Source organism: Pinus tabuliformis, chromosome 3_1, assembly GCF_031772625.1.
Source record: "Pinus tabuliformis cultivar Carrire ecotype Pingquan chromosome 3_1, CPIR1, whole genome shotgun sequence".
NCBI classification, from domain to species: Eukaryota; Viridiplantae; Streptophyta; class Pinopsida; order Pinales; family Pinaceae; genus Pinus; species Pinus tabuliformis.
Window position 1 is genome coordinate 57381469 of NC_142301.1, and position 17370 is coordinate 57398838.

Below are 17370 nucleotides of genomic sequence, written 5' to 3' on the forward strand. Positions count from 1 at the left end.
AAAATCTATCTAGCTTCTACAAAGGAAACTTGGCTTTTAACATCTAAACAATAATATTAAAGAATGTAACATAATCATAGTTTAGTAAAATACTTTATTGAATTATATATATATAGCTACATTTAATTAGATATTCAATTAACTTAATTAACTCATTACAAATATGACGACCAAAACATTAAAACTTATTCCCAGTATGATGACCAAAACATTAAAACACGATAACGAGGCTGGTAGTTTACTAATATATAAATCAAAATTACAATATAACAGCATCCCACTCAAATATAAATGTGATGCACATGGCTAATGCGACCATAATAACATAACCATCCATGACCATGCCTATTCCGCCATTGAATAGACGATTTGGCTCTAAACTAATTACATGTGAACACATAGTTAGTCTCAGATAAACAGATAATCTTCGACTGCATTTATTCTTTCCCATACCTGCCAGGCAACAGCAATGTAAATAACCAAAACAAAAGAAATTCATACGTCTTTCTGCAGATAATAAAAAGCTAATCATGAACCACTGCTAGTATAAGTTCGTCTACTTAAGTTGCCATTACCTGGTGCTATAAGTTGCTTTACTAGAATTTGACGTTGCTGTTGCTACCGCCGTTGTCGGTGTTGCCGCTGTTGACGTTGTTGTTGTTGCCGCTGTTGATTTTGCCGCTGTTGCCGCTGTTGTTGTTGCCGCTGTTGGTGTTGTTCCCGCTGTTGCCGGTGTTGCTGCCAACGTTGCCGCTGCTGTTACCGCTGTTGCCGGAGGTGTTCATGATCTGGCCGCTGCCGCTGACGCTGTTGCCAGTGTTGTTGTTGCCGCTTATATTGTTGTCGTTGTTGCCGCTGCCCACGTTGTTCATGGTGTTGTTGTAGCCGCTGTTGTCGCGGTCAATATTGGTGTTGTGGTGGATGAGGGAAACTGGACGGTATGACTATGTTGAAACTGAAAACTTCTGCAAAAAAACGCCTTCAGTTCAACACAATTTGCTAAAGTGCATGAATACATAACGCGGACTTTGATAAGTTACTGTGAATCAATACATAATATGAGCAAATCATCGATAACATGAAAATAGCGTGAAAATCATAACGTGAAAATAGAGTGAAAATCATAGACTGAAAGCCTCAATCTATGTTGCATAACCATACCTGAAACTGGAGGCTAAAATCGATAGGCAAGAGATGAGAAATACAATCACATTGCTTGCCTTATATAGAAGCACGCGAACTCTAAACTCCGATTAGAAAATCATCCACACTCCCAACCGGGGTCGAATTTGTGAAGTTTTCAGTGACATTTGATGTTTTCGCGTATTAAATTTACAAGAATGTCGCGAGGATGACATGATCAATCATGCAAAACCCAGCACCACGAGGATAAGACAGATAGAATATCGATATGGTGGATGCCGTATTGACAGATGTGACTAGTCGGATTTATTCGCGCAATTGGGCAGACGAGTTCTCATTTTCATCCCAAAAGAAAAAATTCTTTGCCCTATATACAGATGTAACTACTCCAATTTATTCTCACAATTGGACTTGCCCTATTTACAGATGTAACGGCTACAATTTATTCTCACAATTGGACATACAAGTGATTCTTTTTATCAGGACATACCAGGACAATGGCTTTTTATCTTACAAAATAACAGAAAAGTAGAAAAGAAATGCAAAATATGAAAAGCATGTTTTGAATTCATTCTGTTAATCATACTCTGAAATGGATGGGACAATGGACAATAACATGGTTAAAAGGTATCCCTGTTGAAACTATGAACGTTTGCGAGCAGCAGAGGCTCTACCTATGACAAAGGAGTCAATTCTAAAAGTTTATTTGGAAAGGTTTTCTATTTTATCATTATCAACCAATAGAGGCCAATTTAAAACTTAGAATGTATCTAATTTTAAACAAGAGAGGAAACTAGCAAAGAGTTTCGTTTTATTTGGAATGCATATATACCTAGTTATATTAGAATTTTCCCCTTTGATGAGATTTCTATTTTGAAAAAGTTTAAGTATTTCCATACTTTTCAGAGATAACTGTTTCTTCCAGCGAATTGCCAATTATTGTGCTCTACAACAACCCCCCATTTCATATCAAGTTTATTCTCAAAACTATAATATGAAATGGGCCCCTTTTTATTTTAATTGGTATCAACTTAGTATTATTCAAAAAGATCCAAAAAACAAAATAAAAACATTACAAAACCTTTTTGATAAACCAATTAATTGGTCTTATAATACATAAATGAGTAATCTTTTATCATTGCGATAAAGCGATCGCCAGATCGCATGTCGCAATGACAAAGGAGGCATAACTTAAAGACCCATTGGTTTTCTCTGATGTGACAACATGCAAAAGGCTATCGGATATTGGCAATAACAAGTTATCATAACAAAAGTCCCTTTCACTCCGATGTGATGCGATATCGCTATCGGCGATCGGAGATGTACAATGCATGCTTTTCAAAGTTCTCAGTTAATACTCCCGATGCGAATTGGCGATATCGCTATCGGCAATCGGGGATTCCAAAAGGAAACAATATAACAATTTAAGTTTTCCCCCTACGGCCGATTGAGATAAAGCCAAAAGAGTGAATTTCAAAAAATTGATAAAGCAGGGACATTATGATTAATTCATATTAAAGGCCTTATCTTCCCAACAGTGATTCACCTGCGCTCAACCGCCAAAACATCCAAGGCACGCTTAAACAAATCATTCGGCCAATAAACGATATGATGGGCATTTAAAGGATTGACAGGTTTTAACAGCCATTTAATGAAATAGTAAGTCTAAAAAATCTTTTCACAGATTGTATCCGCGGCCACTTTAAGTTAATCCTTCATCATGCATTGATTAATATATCTCGCTCATATTTGGTTTGCGCTACCAATTCTCTGTATTATGTTCATTTTCACTCCTGTGCAGAGCTCTTCCGAAGCAGTAGATTCAAGCAGAATGGGGAAGAAGTCTAAGAAAACTGCAATAGCCTCCACTTCGCCAGCCACAGGACAACTCATCACTGATCCAAGAACTAAAAGAAAAGGATTGATATCCGACACTACATGTCTAGGACTCGGAAAAACTACTTAGCAAAGTACCTATAATTTTATTGAAGCCGAAGAACCCGAGGTGACAGCAGTACAAGCCACAGTAGATACGACCCGAAAATCTTATGCTACTCTAAAGGATTTAGCCGACTCTTTCATTCATCGGATAGCAGCCCGGGAACAAATTCTCCCATATACGGATGTAGTGAGGTGGGAAATTGAGGAAATCCCAATCACAGACAGAACCTTTGGCACTAGATATGGGAGAATCTTCGGTTCATTTCAACCTAATGATTTGAGGCAAATGTATCATTTGCCTGTACCAGAGAAGAATTACAACAAGGCATTCGTGGAGAAATTCAGAGAAGAGAAAGAAATTGAATCCAAACCCATTCGGGATTGGAGGCAAAATCCGGCAAAACACAAGCATGAGTCTTCGGGTAAGTACTCTGTTGATTCTCTACGTTCTCCTTATTGTTATGCTGGGATAATGATGTGTAGATTATGGGGGTTACACGATTCCGCAAATTTCACTATAGAAATGGTTCCTGCTCAATCTAGCACTCATACCCAAACTGCTATTTATAGCAATGCTATTTTTATCACTTCTATTTTTAGAATTTCTTGTTTCTATTTTCAACACTCCCTCTCAACAAGAAAGGCATCAAATCAAACCCAATCATGTACCTTTGGAATGATTTGCATGCAACACTTTTACCAAGTGTGGTTGCTCTAGCAACTCTAGAAACAAAAAAAACTCCCAACTGACCTCTCTATTGGACTAGAAACATACTCTAATGTTGAAGCTCTACCTGCTGCTGACAAGTGCTCCCTCTCTAACCTCTGAGCTGCTGTAACACTCCATTCGTCTCGCACTATTGCACACCTCTCTGTGCTATCCTGCACTTGTACAACACTCTTGTATCTCTCGCATTGTTGCAACCTGCTAGCTCTACATAATCCTGGGACTCCTGCGGTGTAGCTTTCTCTCCTGCTCCATCTGCATCTATCTTTACCCACTCAGATACTCCTACTACTCCTCATCGGGGCTCCTATGGAAAATAAATCAAAGAGGTTGGATACCTCAAGGATCCTGCCCCTATTCCAGCCTTTTTGGGATGATCACTCCACATTGCACCACCTCCTACCTAGAGGTATAGATTCATGTGATCCCTCTGCCCACCTGGCTCAAAATTTTCCCCTATTAGAGGTCTCTGCATGAGTGGATGCCTCCACCTTGTCGCCTCTTGACTTTCCCACTTGTGGTTGCTCCACAACCTCATGAAGCTTCTTCACCAATCGTGGCTCCTCCACAATCATATGAGACTTCTTATGGTGCTGCATGTTGAGAGGTAATGTACTCTCCCTCTCAACCACCAAGTTTCCATCAGTTGCCTTGCTCCTCAAGGCTTTGCATGCATCTTTAACCTCAAAGGGCATACAGGTTCTTGACCCGTGAAATGATCTGCTTCACCTCTCTAGTGATGATGTGTCTAAGGAAAAACTTTCCCTTACTAAAGACTACATCATAGCCTCTATCTTCCAATAGTAAGATCGACACCAAATTTCTCTTCAGTCCTAGTACATATTTGACATCGATTAAGGTAATGTGAGCTCCATTCTCCCTCTTAAAAACAATTGTGCCTACAGTTGAGACACTATACTTTTCATCATTACCCATCGCTATGAGTATCTGAATATCTTTCTTCTCCAAATTAATAAACAAACTCTTATCGCTGGTCATGTGGAAAGAAGCTCCACTGTCAAGAAACCAACCACTTCACACCATGGATGAAACCATGCATGCAAATAGTGTGAAATGCAGCTCGAACTATGAGGCCAGTGCCTCAAATTCTAATCCTTCCACAAATTCCTTCTTGGATTTCCTCAGTAAACAATTTGTAGCAAAATGGCCGACCTCATGACAATGAAAGCATTGCACTTTCGATTTGTCAAAATTCTTCCCACCTTGGGAAGAACTAGATTGGGAAAGAGAATCCTTCTCCTTCCCCTTCTTCGCCTTACTCGATAAGGCGTAGTTTTCTTCATTCTCCATGGATGAAGAATCATCTCTCGTGCTTCTTACTATCTCACCCTACATCAGATCCAACCAAAGTCATTCCCAATCTCACAGTTTCTCTCTTCCATTAACCGAGTCTTGGTAGTTATGCCAGCTCTTAGGAAGGTCGAGGAGTGCAAGACTCACCATGTCATCATTAGCTGTCACGATCCCTACACTTCCAAGCTCATCCCTGCATGTGGTGAGCTTGTTCAGATATGTAGAGATCGTGTCGCCCTTTTCACACTTGATCTTCTGAAGCTTGTCTTTCAGCGCCAGCTTCCTCTGATCATTGCTATTCTGATATACATCTTCAATGATTTCCACATTGAAAATGGTGTATCCTTCCCATGGAGAGTCGACACTATGTGGTCTTGAACTCCCTCCAAAAGGATTCTCCTTGCTCTAGCCACACATTTCTTCCATTTCGCCAATTGAGTAGCATCAGTTGGCTTGGGGACTTCTTGATCAATGAAGTCCTTTAGACTGTTATCCTCTAATACTGCTTCCATGTGATCCTTCGAGGCTATATAATTCGAGCTGCTATCAAGAGCATACTCGAGTCTTAAACCACTGAATGCCATAGGTGAAATAAAGATGTGATAAGAACTCGATTTCTATATTCACGAATCACAAACTTTGAACTTCTCCCTTCTTTTATATTGTTCTTCGTTGATCACCTTTACTCTGATACCATGTAGAAATTCCCATTGTAGATCACTTGATAATGCAATATACTAAAGAAAAATACTTGATTCAGTTCTACAACCCTTTTGCGGAAGCTTAATCAATTTGAGCACGAACAATGAGAACACATATAACTAAGAATGACAAGCAATCACACATAACATAGAAGAAATATCATGGGGAAAGCCTCAGCCGAAAACCCCAACTCTGTATTATCATACAAGTGGAAATATAGTCTGGATTACTAAAAGAATAAGCTCACAAGTTATCCTACACTCTCTACAATCCCTCTGTTGCTCATAGACAGTCAAAGGTCTCTCTCAAACCTTCTCCTCTACCATCCAAGCCCCTTATTTCTTTGCACAATTTTCCTTGGGGTCCACTACAGCCACTTGTATGAATTGGCCTCTTCACACACTCACTAACTTCTGATATAACTGCATAACCCTGAAGGAGATAAATCCTTCTCCATGGATGAGTTTCTTTTATAGGAAAAAAATTCATCCAACTGATAGTACACTATCCCTCGTCTGATCTAAATTGGGTCTTTGTCTAAACTAACATGCATGAGTTATTCATGAGAGAATATTCAGTTATCTGAAGTGCAGCAGCTATATGCGAGCATGCATTAACTAACTAAACTCACATTACTTTAAACAAACAGTTTAAATCAATCTAATTGGACTTGACTCAATTAACTGAGCCAACTAATTACAACTCAAATTAGAACTCATCCTTATCTCTTTAACTTATGGATAAATTCTTCAATTAATAGAGAAACTGTTGCATGTCCTCACATAGACTTCATGTTTGATTTTTCACAACTAATTAACTCATGGTGAATTAATTAATTTATTTTCAAACAACTGTTAAGTTCAAATTTGAATTTTATTTCCTATTTTAGTCTAGGGACTGACTAAAATTTGAATCCATCCTGAACTGCTAAAAATAGAATGTTATTTTTAGCACTTCCATTTTTCATTCCCTGTTGCTCAATCCAGTACTCGTACCCAAACTGCTATTTATATTAGTGCTATTTTTAGCACTTCTATTTTTATCATTTCTTGTTGCAATTTTCAACACCAAATAACTATCGCCTAAGGCAGCGCATGGATGGGTATCTCATACTCGTATCGGATACTCACAATCTACTCAGTGTATGCTACCCATCCCCCTCTTGCTAACCATTACCACTCAGTCTGCCATCAGCCCTCTTGATAATGTGCCAATACAATGTCTCATCGAACATATACTTGAAAGTTGCCTCAATGGGTATCCTCTGCTCATGCATTGTCCTGATATGCCCTGTGGAAAGTGTGACACATGCCTCGCTCCAACTATACGCTCATTGATGAACGATATGCCACATGTCATATGATCACATCATCCCCCAACCTGCGGTTATCAACTCATGCACCAACCCAATGCCCCCACTGAGAGTCTCTCCCCTGCATTGAGTGTCAGCCCAATATCTAAGGTGAGGTAAGATATGGGAAAGAATAAATGTTGTCCAAGATTATCTATTTATCTAAGACTAACTATGCGTTCATATATAATTAGTTTGGAGCTAAATCCTCTATTCAATCTCGAATAGGCATGGCCATGGATGGTTATTTTATTACTACCACTTTAGGCTATGTAAGATTGATGTGCATCACACTCATATTTACATATTAGCAAACTACCTGCCTAGTTTCTCCGTCTTAATGTTTTTAATGGTTTGATTTTCATACTTGGAATAAGTTAATTAATTTAAAAAATAAATCACTTAAAACTTTATCATTAAAATCTCTCACATATTCCTCTTTATCATTTATTTCCGTATGCACATTCATTTTTAGTTATTAATATTTTATTGTTGAAATTTTGTGTGGATAACAAATTGTAGTGATAATTATAATTTTTTTTTAATATAACTTTTATGATCCTATCCCCATTTATTTATAATATAATTAAATATATATTGAAAAAAAATGAGTACCTTATATATTCACTTACATGGAATTTACAATATGACTAGGGTAATTGCTCCATGGATTATGGTTAAGGTTTGTCCAAATTTCTTACATTAGACTTGAATTTATCCATATCATTATTAAGAAATACATTTTTGTTAGTTTCGTGTTTAAGACCAATGTCACCCATCCCATGTTCCAAATCATGTAACATGATGGAACAATCTTCAATAGTGGAATTATATTTAACATTAAGTATGACAACATTACTAATTGATATCCTAATATTTTAGGATGAAAAATTATTGGACTCTTGAACTTAGCAACAAATTTAGTTTTACTTTCTAACACCTTAATGTGGAGGCTTTCATAGTTATCAATCTAGAGTAATTAGTTAATAAAGGACATTTCAAATGTGTTCTCATCTTTTATGTTGAAAAAATGTTTGCCATCTTTTTCTTAATGTTGTGACCATCTTCAAACAACTCTCTTAGTCATCCCAACTTGTATTTTTAACATATTTTAATTTCTTGCAATCTTTGATCTAATTATGTAATGGTGCTAAATATGAAATGCAAGTGATAACAACAAATAATCTACTCAACAAAATACAAAAAGAAATATCCATCAAGCACCTACAAAAAAAATCCAAATGAAGAACTTCTGAGCCATTTTATTATATTTTTGCAAGCCAAATGCAATAGATAGTGGAATGGTGCACCTTGGCTTGTCTCAGGACCAAACCCAGGTAGGAAGATCCCTCAGGTGAGCTGAATGTTGCCAAGCTACTGCAACAACAAGAAAACTACTACTCTAGTGAATTTCTAATGGTTGGAAATTACACTTAAGCAGCCCAGAAATTTATATGCTTTTATCCCTGGACTCCTTGTCTGAAACTGAGAAAAACAGAGAAGAGAATTTGGATTGTTTTGACTTGTGCTTTTCTACCCCCTTGGATCCTCACAATAACTAAGGCTTCCAAATTTGACCTATTATCCAACAACTAACTTCCCGTATGAACTCTTGGCCAGGATCACCTACTCCCAAACACCACAAAATTCTAGTGGCCTCTGCCCTAGGCCAACAAATGTGAATTTTTGGTATGATGGCTTAGCTAGTTGAAAGCTCCAGCTAAAATGGCTTCCCAATGCTTCTACCTCATCTCTCTGACCTCGGGACAAGCAATGATATCCCTGCTAGTTTCAAACTCGAGATCCCTACTAGTCTCAAACTCCCTATTATTGATTAGTGATTTCCTAGAAATACCCACTGCCCTCAACCTCCTTAGGTAGGGAGGGAAAGATGGTCCCAAGAAGTAGAGGTTGAATCTACAGCTTGAGAGAATAGTGGCTAAACAGCCTGTAGACTTGCTAACCAACAAAGTGTACAAATGAGTGTTTGTTTTCAAATGCCAAAGATACTAAATAGAGGCCTCTAAGTTCTATTTATAATTGCTAGTCATCTCCCTTGGTGGTTCTTAGCTTCCACTAATAAAATATTACTTTTCCTCCATTCTTCATTAAAATAATAATTTCCACTTTTTTCCCACAAAATAATATTTTCTCATAACCTGTTGATATAACAAGCTCAACTTAATTAGGCCTGACTATGTTCTTTCGGGGTTAACATACCTGGGTCCTATGTATCGTAAGTAATTCATTATCATTTGCCCTTGTCCCCATCTATGCCTTTGCTTCTACTCTTTACAAGGATGTTGGAATTCCAGCTGGCCATCCAATGAGATTTAGTTGAATTTCGGTTGACTTAGCCAGTGCCTCCTATTTACCATAGGGTTGAACAACAAAATAATAAGCTGGTAGGGGCGCGGTTCTAGAAGGTGTTACCATCCTCAACTAGCTAAACAAATGCTATAGGGACACTTTCACTCAGCCTAAACATGGGTGAATGGATGGTAGAAACCAATCTGAAGATTGTTTCTTATGCTATTGGTTCAGTCGCTATAGTTCACCCATGGTTAGTAAGGAGTATAACTCGATGCTCTTCTCTCCAATCATTACCGGTTGATCGAGAGATTGATCAGGGGTGAAGGCTGGGATGTTTTGGATAGGGCTCTCTGAGCTATTGATCCCTTTCGTGCCACCGGTGGAGTGAAGGGTGCACTACAACTAACCATGAGAAAAAAACAGCTAGGCCAGCCAAAAGGTAGGGAGACTGGTTCATTACTGCTAGCCCATATCCATCAACTATTTGATCTTAGCCACCCATGGAAGAAAGAAAGCTCCAGAGTGAAAGAAACCATCGGGAATGAGTTCAACTGGTTACCCAGCCTCGGTAGTCCTTCATTGGATTTTTGTTTCTAATGGATGGATATAATTGGATGGATAGAGAGCTCACTTGCACCCCCAATAGTTGTTCTTTTCCCACCTGTTGAATGAAGCTGGTAGCTAGATAGTTTCTAATTTCACCTCGGTAGTTGACTTGATTAGTTGCACCGTGGGTGAGGGAATAATGCTTTATCGGATATCTACATGTTTGGCCCATGTCTGCTAGCTTTCGACTACCAGAAGTAGCTTTCTTAATAGAACTAGTTACCCAGAAATGAGAAGTTTCCATCCTTGACCCCTTCCTTGCTGCCTTCCTACTTCGATCTTTACTACTCCCTTACTTTTGATGAAGACCATGGCATAACGCTTCACTCGACAAACCCACCTAACGGACCATCTTTACACATGGAGACAACCCTACTTGCACACATCACACCATACCTGTTATCCCCATCGAGACATGTAATGGGACACATCTACACACCGCATGGCATGCATGGTAGAGGGGGAGCATCAAACATCTAACCAATGATTCATTGATTGATGGCCAACATCTTTCGGGAATAGGTGGGGGCCTTCCTTCCTTACTTGCCTAGGAGTTGGGGGGAGCATCGAACATCTAACCTTGCTAGTTGGTATGGTTGGATGGTAAACACCACCTTCTCATTACTTCATTTACCACCGCAAAATGCCACCCTCATAGATTGAAATTTATCATCCCATATGCCGCCCTTTTGTAGGTAATTTCCCATATCTCAAGGCAGGGTATGGTTGGTCTTTATTGCTAGTATGTTTAGATGGGTAAAGCCATCTTTGCGCTCTTGAATTTCCCAGTTTGGCAGGCTCCCCATCCTTAGAAATCCTTGGCCCGAGCAGAACCAATTGATCCGGTCTCTTCTTTGGCTCGATAGGCCACCTTTTAAGGCGAGAATTGACCCTCCCCATTTGCTAGGTTTATATAGTGAATTTACCCATCTTAGTAGGTAAGTTATCAGAGTAGACATTACCACCCATGTATAGAGCCAGTAGCACAGCCAGCAACATCACCATAGCCAAAATCTAGCCCAGTAGCTAGATCCAACAAGTAACTATCGCACTTTAGGCCAATCATATGATATGAAACTATAGGATCTTAACTTCACATTGAATCAGTGAAATATGTTCACCAAATCTCCCATAAGAAACTAATTGGGCATATCTTGTACACCTGTATGACATACGAATACTTACTTACTAACATCGACCCACCCTCCTTCTATCGCAGTTGTATTAAGAGAAAAGCTCAAATCCCCTCTTTTGTTGGTCGAGCCTGCTTGCACCTCCTCTTAATCAAGGTAAAAGTAAAGCAAAGCGTAATTACATACATAGATAATTTTAGCATTGTCGTATGTGATGTTCTCATGGAAATCAATCAAAGTGAAATAACTATCCCAATCTCCTTCCCTAATATATCCATGCCCGACATATAGCTAGTTAGGACTAGAGGTAAGTAGAGATAGCATAAAGAAAGAGAAAAAACCACTCCATCTCAGCTGTCCACTTATGAAAGAGAAAGATCTACCAACCACAAATGATTAAGAGGCCATTTGAGTCCCCTATATCGACTGGGTCACTAGAACATACCCTCTTCTCTTTCACAACCCCTTTTCACCCTTCAATCATTTTCATTGACTTAACTCGACTTAGATAATGACCCGCCTTAACGAGGTCTCGTCTAAACTTTTATTTATAAGGTGTCAACGAGATCCTCTTTCATTAACTAAGGAATATAAGGTAGTTCCCTCCCTCTTTCATTAACAGAAGTCCTCGCTAACTTATAGAGCGTCACTTAGGCCAGAAATAAGAGATAATAAGTCTAGGTTGGTTAGCATAATCACATAAATAAGGAAGGCCAGCTAGCTAGGCTACATAGAGAGTAGTTATCTCCGTCAAGGCTCAAATACAAGTAACATCAAGCCTCAAGCCGGGTGTTCCTTTACTTGCATAGTCAGGCAAGTAGAAAGTCCAAGCCAAAATTCTATCCACCACAAGCAATTGGGCATCTGCCATTATTGAAAGGCAGCTTATGAAAAGTCCCCATTACTAAAAGCTGTTGGTCTGTTTCACAAGCAATGCCATGCTTTCCACTCCACATAGGCATTTCACTTTTCCTCCACATTTCATAAGCAACTTCCTTTCCACCCTATAACTCTACCCTTCACTAACCCTTCCTAATAGCTAACAACAAAGAGATGGGCTTAGGGAATTCCACCTTTGAGCTAAATAAAGAAATGGAATCTGAGCTGAGGCCACTTGAATTGAAGGAGCCACAAACAGAAGGAGGGAAGGGAGAAGGCTCCCTTCTGCCCACTTCCGATCATGGGAATTCATATGCTGTTGGATATGCTGCTTTCTCATGCATGAAAGTGCTATTGGCTTTCCCATGTCTCCCCTTTGACCATGCGGGGATCAGCACCACATCTATCCAAGTTGGGTCTAGCTCGAAGGAGATCTGTCCACCATAGACACTTTAAGTGGCACCACATCCGGATCTGGAATGATATCTATCTGGCTAGGTTGGCCAGCTGATCCTAGCCTCAAAGAACCTCTAACGCTGAGCTACGAGAAAAATGCATCCACTGTTCAGTCAAGTCAGGTTGGGAATCTTAGGAAGCAAGCAGGTGTTCGAGTTGAGATGGTCTTATCTTCTCATAGGAAGCATGCATGAATGACTGACCCTCTCCCTGATGGTTCATAAATGGCCTCAACCTAAAGGAAGGGAAGGTAGATATAGGTATAGCCTTTCGATTTCACCTTATGTTTATGAGTTCGGAGAAGTTTGGGAGCACCAAAATCACTTTATAGGCCCTCTTTGCTTACTTCATTTTCCACCCCTATTGAATAAGCTCTATCTTTGATTTTTCCACCTCGTTAGATCACTCCACTATTTACCACATATGCCACCTTTTAGTATTGAATTTACCATATATCAGGGCGTGGTACAGCTAGTATGACTCTGGATAGGCAACGCCACCTTTTCTTAGGGAATTTCCCATATATCCGGGTGTGAACAGTTAAGGCCAGCAACCTCGGCACCAACCCCAGCTAAGTGCTTCTATTTGGTATTGAAAACAAAGCTGGCCTACCGCCCCATTGTAGCACCAACCTCTGAGAATTAGTGACAACCTTCCAATCTATGTGGGAAAGCATGAGCAACTCCCTATGGGTAAGAAAGACAGAAGATCCAATCTGGTAGGAAAGAATAGATCCCCATCTCTCTAGGTTGGAAAGAAAGAATAGCTAATGTAGGGAAAGGTCTACATTTGATGGTCAAATTCTTTTATGGTAAGAAACAAAGCTAAGTAAGACTCACCTACTTACTAAGCTAGGTAAGACTCACCTACTTACAAAGCTAAGTAAGACTCACCTACTTACTTAGTAGCTTCCTAAGTGATTATTTTTTCAAGTGAGTGGGAATTCATGTTACAAAATCATCCTATCAATTATTTTCATAGAAATGCATTTTTGGTAATGTCTTTAACTATGTATGTAGCTTATCTTTTAAAATGACATGTAGCATTTTCAAGTGTTTTCATGCAATAATATTAGTTGCACTCATAATTAAATTACTAAATAACCTAGATATTTAGTTATTGTTGAGGGCTCTTTCTTTTCCCTATTATTCATTTTTTAAAATCATTCATTTCAACTTAAGTTGGGGTGGGGGAGAGCCCATGACCTTCCCCATTTTATTTCGTGTTAGCTTGAAAAAGGGGTTTCATAGAGCCCTTCCTTTGACCCCTATCACTTTTTTTTAGGAAACTTGTGTTGTAGTCATTTTGAAAGTTTCATGAATAAGACTTAAATCGTACCATGATGATCTCATGGAAAAATTAAGGCTTTGTGTTATTTAATCTTTTGCATGCCTTATAACTATTAGCAAAAAAATTTATTAAAATCATATCAATAATTGTGAACATCAATAGACAAGTCTGAAACATAGGCAAGTATAGAACCTACCAAACATAGGAGCACCATTTCAAATATCAAGCATTATCCACTATCTCAAAGTTTTGATATATTAGAACAAGTTCCATGAAAGAAGTGTTAGGGGTCAAAGGAAAGGCTCTATGAAACCCCTTTTTAACCCAAGACAAAGTATAAGTGGGAAGGCCATCTTAAGTTCAAAAGAATGGTTTATAAAAATTATTAATAAGGCAAAGGATGAGCTCTTGGAAACCTCAATTTATCACACCCCTAGCTCAAAGTTCTGTAATAATGACCTTAAGGAAAATCCTCAAGCTTTTCAACTCAAAATATTTTGGTTAAAGGTGTTCTCAACAATAATTAAATATCTAGGTTAATTAGTAATCTAATTAGGAATGCAACTAATATTATTGCATAAAAAGACTTTAAAAGGATGTATTACATTTTATAAGATAAAACTATATACATCTTTAAAGACATTAACTACTAAAATTGCATTTCTATGAGAATAGTGAAGAGGATGACTTTCTTAGCATGTATTCCTAGAGATTAAAAACAAATAATCACTCACAAAGGTACCAAAACAAAAGTATCTTAGAAAGACAATTCTAATCACTAACAAAGGTATCAAAACCAATGTATCTTAGAAAGACAATTCTATTATTATTGATAGTTAGGGTTGTGTCTAGAGAGTATACTACACATAAAATACGCTAGATTTGATTTGAAGAGTAGTGGTACTTAGATTCACGTGCAAGATTATAGTAAAAGATCACTATAAGAATAAAGGTTGAATGCAAGATTATACTAAAAGATCACTACAAGAGAAGACCCTCGTGATAAAAGTGAAACATTTTGGAGGAGTCTACCCAATTGCACCATTGTAGATGTATACATTTGTAGATAGGGGAAAGATTTTGATTTTATGTTCCAAAATGCCCAAACACTAATTTTGATAGATATATCTATAGGACTACCAATAATATTTTGGTTGTACATATGGTTGATATATGTCTATCCCCAAATATAAATTTTTTTAAATATATCTAAAACACTACAAATAATATTTTAATTGTTCAGGTGAGTATTCTAATATATGAACCAGATTTATTAATATGATAGTAATATTTGTATATATAAATGGAGTAAAGATTCTGTTTTCTTTTGGTAAAAGAGAGAATAAGTAGCATGCCAAGTTTTGCTGAAAAATATTAAGTAGCATGATTACAGTTACATATGGAGATAGGGTAAAAATTTTGTTTTCTTCTGCTGAAAGAGAATAACTCGCATGCTCAATTGTGACACTCGTTACATCAGTAAATAGGGCAAAGAATCGTTACATCTGTAAAAAGGGCAAAGAATTTTTTCTTTCGTGGTGGAAATGATAATTCGTCTGCTCAATTCCGCGAATAAATCCCAACAGTCACATCTGTGAATACGGCGTCCACCATATCGATCATCTATCTATGTCATCCTGGTGACGCTAGACTTTGCATGATTGACCATGTCGATACCCAAATATTACTTACATATATAAATATGAGAGAGATTACGTTTTCTTTGGCTGAAAAAAAAAACTAGCGTAACAAATCAGATTCGTTAGCTATGTAGATAAGGTAAAGGTTTTGTTTTCTTTTGTTAAAAAAGAATAACTCGCATGCCCAATTATGAGACTCGTCACATCAGTAAATAGGGCACGTGAAAACGATAACTCGTCCGCCTAATTGCGCGAATAAATTGCAGCAGTCACATCTGTCAATACGGCGTCCACCATATCGATCGATCTATCTCATCCTGGTGACGCTAGACTTTGCATGATTGACCATGTCATTGTAGATGCACTAAAAACTTCACAATTTGACCCTGGTTGGGAGTCTAGATAGTTTTCAAATCCGAGTTTGGAGTTCGCCTGCTTCTATATAAGGCAGGCCATGCCATTGTATTTCTCACCTCTTGCTTACCGACTTTGGCCTCTAGTCAAGTGATAGGTATAGTTGTCACAGTTATCGATGATATGCTATGTTACTCATTGATGCACAGTTATCCATGACTTGCTCATGTTATGTCTCGATGCACAGTAGCTTATGAAAGTCCACTTATGTATTGATGCACAGTAACTTTAGCAGATTGAGTTGAACTGAAGGCTTTTTTTTTTTTTTTTTTGCAGAAGTGGGAGTCTTGTTGCCGTTCAGTTTCAACATAGTCATACCATCCAGTGTCCGTCATCCGCCCCGGCACCAATATCGACGGCGACAACAACACCATGAACAACGTTGGTAGCAACAACACCGGCAACACCATCAAAGACAACAACAACACCGGCAATACCGTCAGCGACCAAGGCAAAATTCTCAACAGCAGCGGGAACAGCGGCAACAATGGCAACGACAGCGGCAACAGCGGCAACAACACCGACAGCGGCAACAACAACACCAACAACAGCGGCAAAATCAACAGCGGCAACAACAACACTGTGAACAGCAAGAACACCGGCAACGGTGGCAGCAACAACAACGTCAACTTCTAGTAGAACAACTTACAGCACCAGGTAATGGCAACTTATTCTAAGTGGCTTTTGTTTTCCTCAGTAAAATTTACTTCAGCGCAGTATATGTATAAATATTAAAAGACGTCATGATTGTCTTTTCTTTTCATATGCAGAAAGACGTCATGAATATCACATGGTTGTCTTTTCGTTTTATGTGCAGAAAGACGTCATGAATTTCATTTGTTTTGGTTAATTACATCGCTATTGTCTGGCAGGTATGGGAAAGAATAAATGCAGTCGAAGATTATCTGTTTATCTAAGACTGACTATGTGTTCATATATAATTAGTTGGAGCAAAATAGTCTATTCAATAGCTGAATAGACATGGCCAGGGATGGTTATGTTATTATGGCCACATCAGCCTACGTAAGATTGATGTGCATCACACTCATATTTGAGTTGGATGCCTGTACACTGTACTTCTGATTTCCGTATTAGCAAACTACCTGCCTGGTTACTCAGTTTTAATGTTTTTAATGGTCTGATTGCCATACTTGGAATAAGTTAATTAATTAATTAATTAAATAAATAACCTAAAAAATTATCATTAAAGTCTCTCACATATTCCTCTTTATTGTATATTTTCATATTCAGATTCATTTTTAGTTATTAACAATTTATTGCTGAAAATTTTTGTGGCTAACAAATTGTATTGATAATTATAAATTTTATTTAATATAATTTTTATGACCTTATGCTCATTTATTTATAATTGTATTTAAATATATATTGAAAAAAATAAGTATCTTATATATTCACTTACATGGAATTTACCATATGAATAATGTAATTGCTTCATGGATT

General features: G+C 38.0%; 2 long non-coding RNA genes across 3 annotated transcripts; one reads left to right on the top strand and one right to left on the bottom strand.

Moving 5' to 3' along the window:
• Positions 1–208: 208 nt before the first annotated feature.
• Positions 209–1296, bottom strand: LOC149185749 (uncharacterized). Of its 2 annotated transcripts, none has more exons than XR_016255644.1 (3): positions 1162–1286; positions 576–962; positions 209–453 (listed from the first exon to the last, which is right to left on the bottom strand). It is a non-coding gene; the product is annotated as an uncharacterized LOC149185749 (long non-coding RNA). The 2 variants fall into 2 exon arrangements; XR_016255643.1 differs by having other exon boundaries at positions 211–453; positions 576–965; positions 1162–1296.
• A 14578-nt stretch (positions 1297–15874) lies between these two features.
• LOC149185750 (uncharacterized) lies at positions 15875–17034 on the top strand. Its single transcript, XR_016256072.1, has 3 exons — positions 15875–16006; positions 16186–16566; positions 16782–17034. It is a non-coding gene; the product is annotated as an uncharacterized LOC149185750 (long non-coding RNA).
• Positions 17035–17370: the final 336 nt, after the last annotated feature.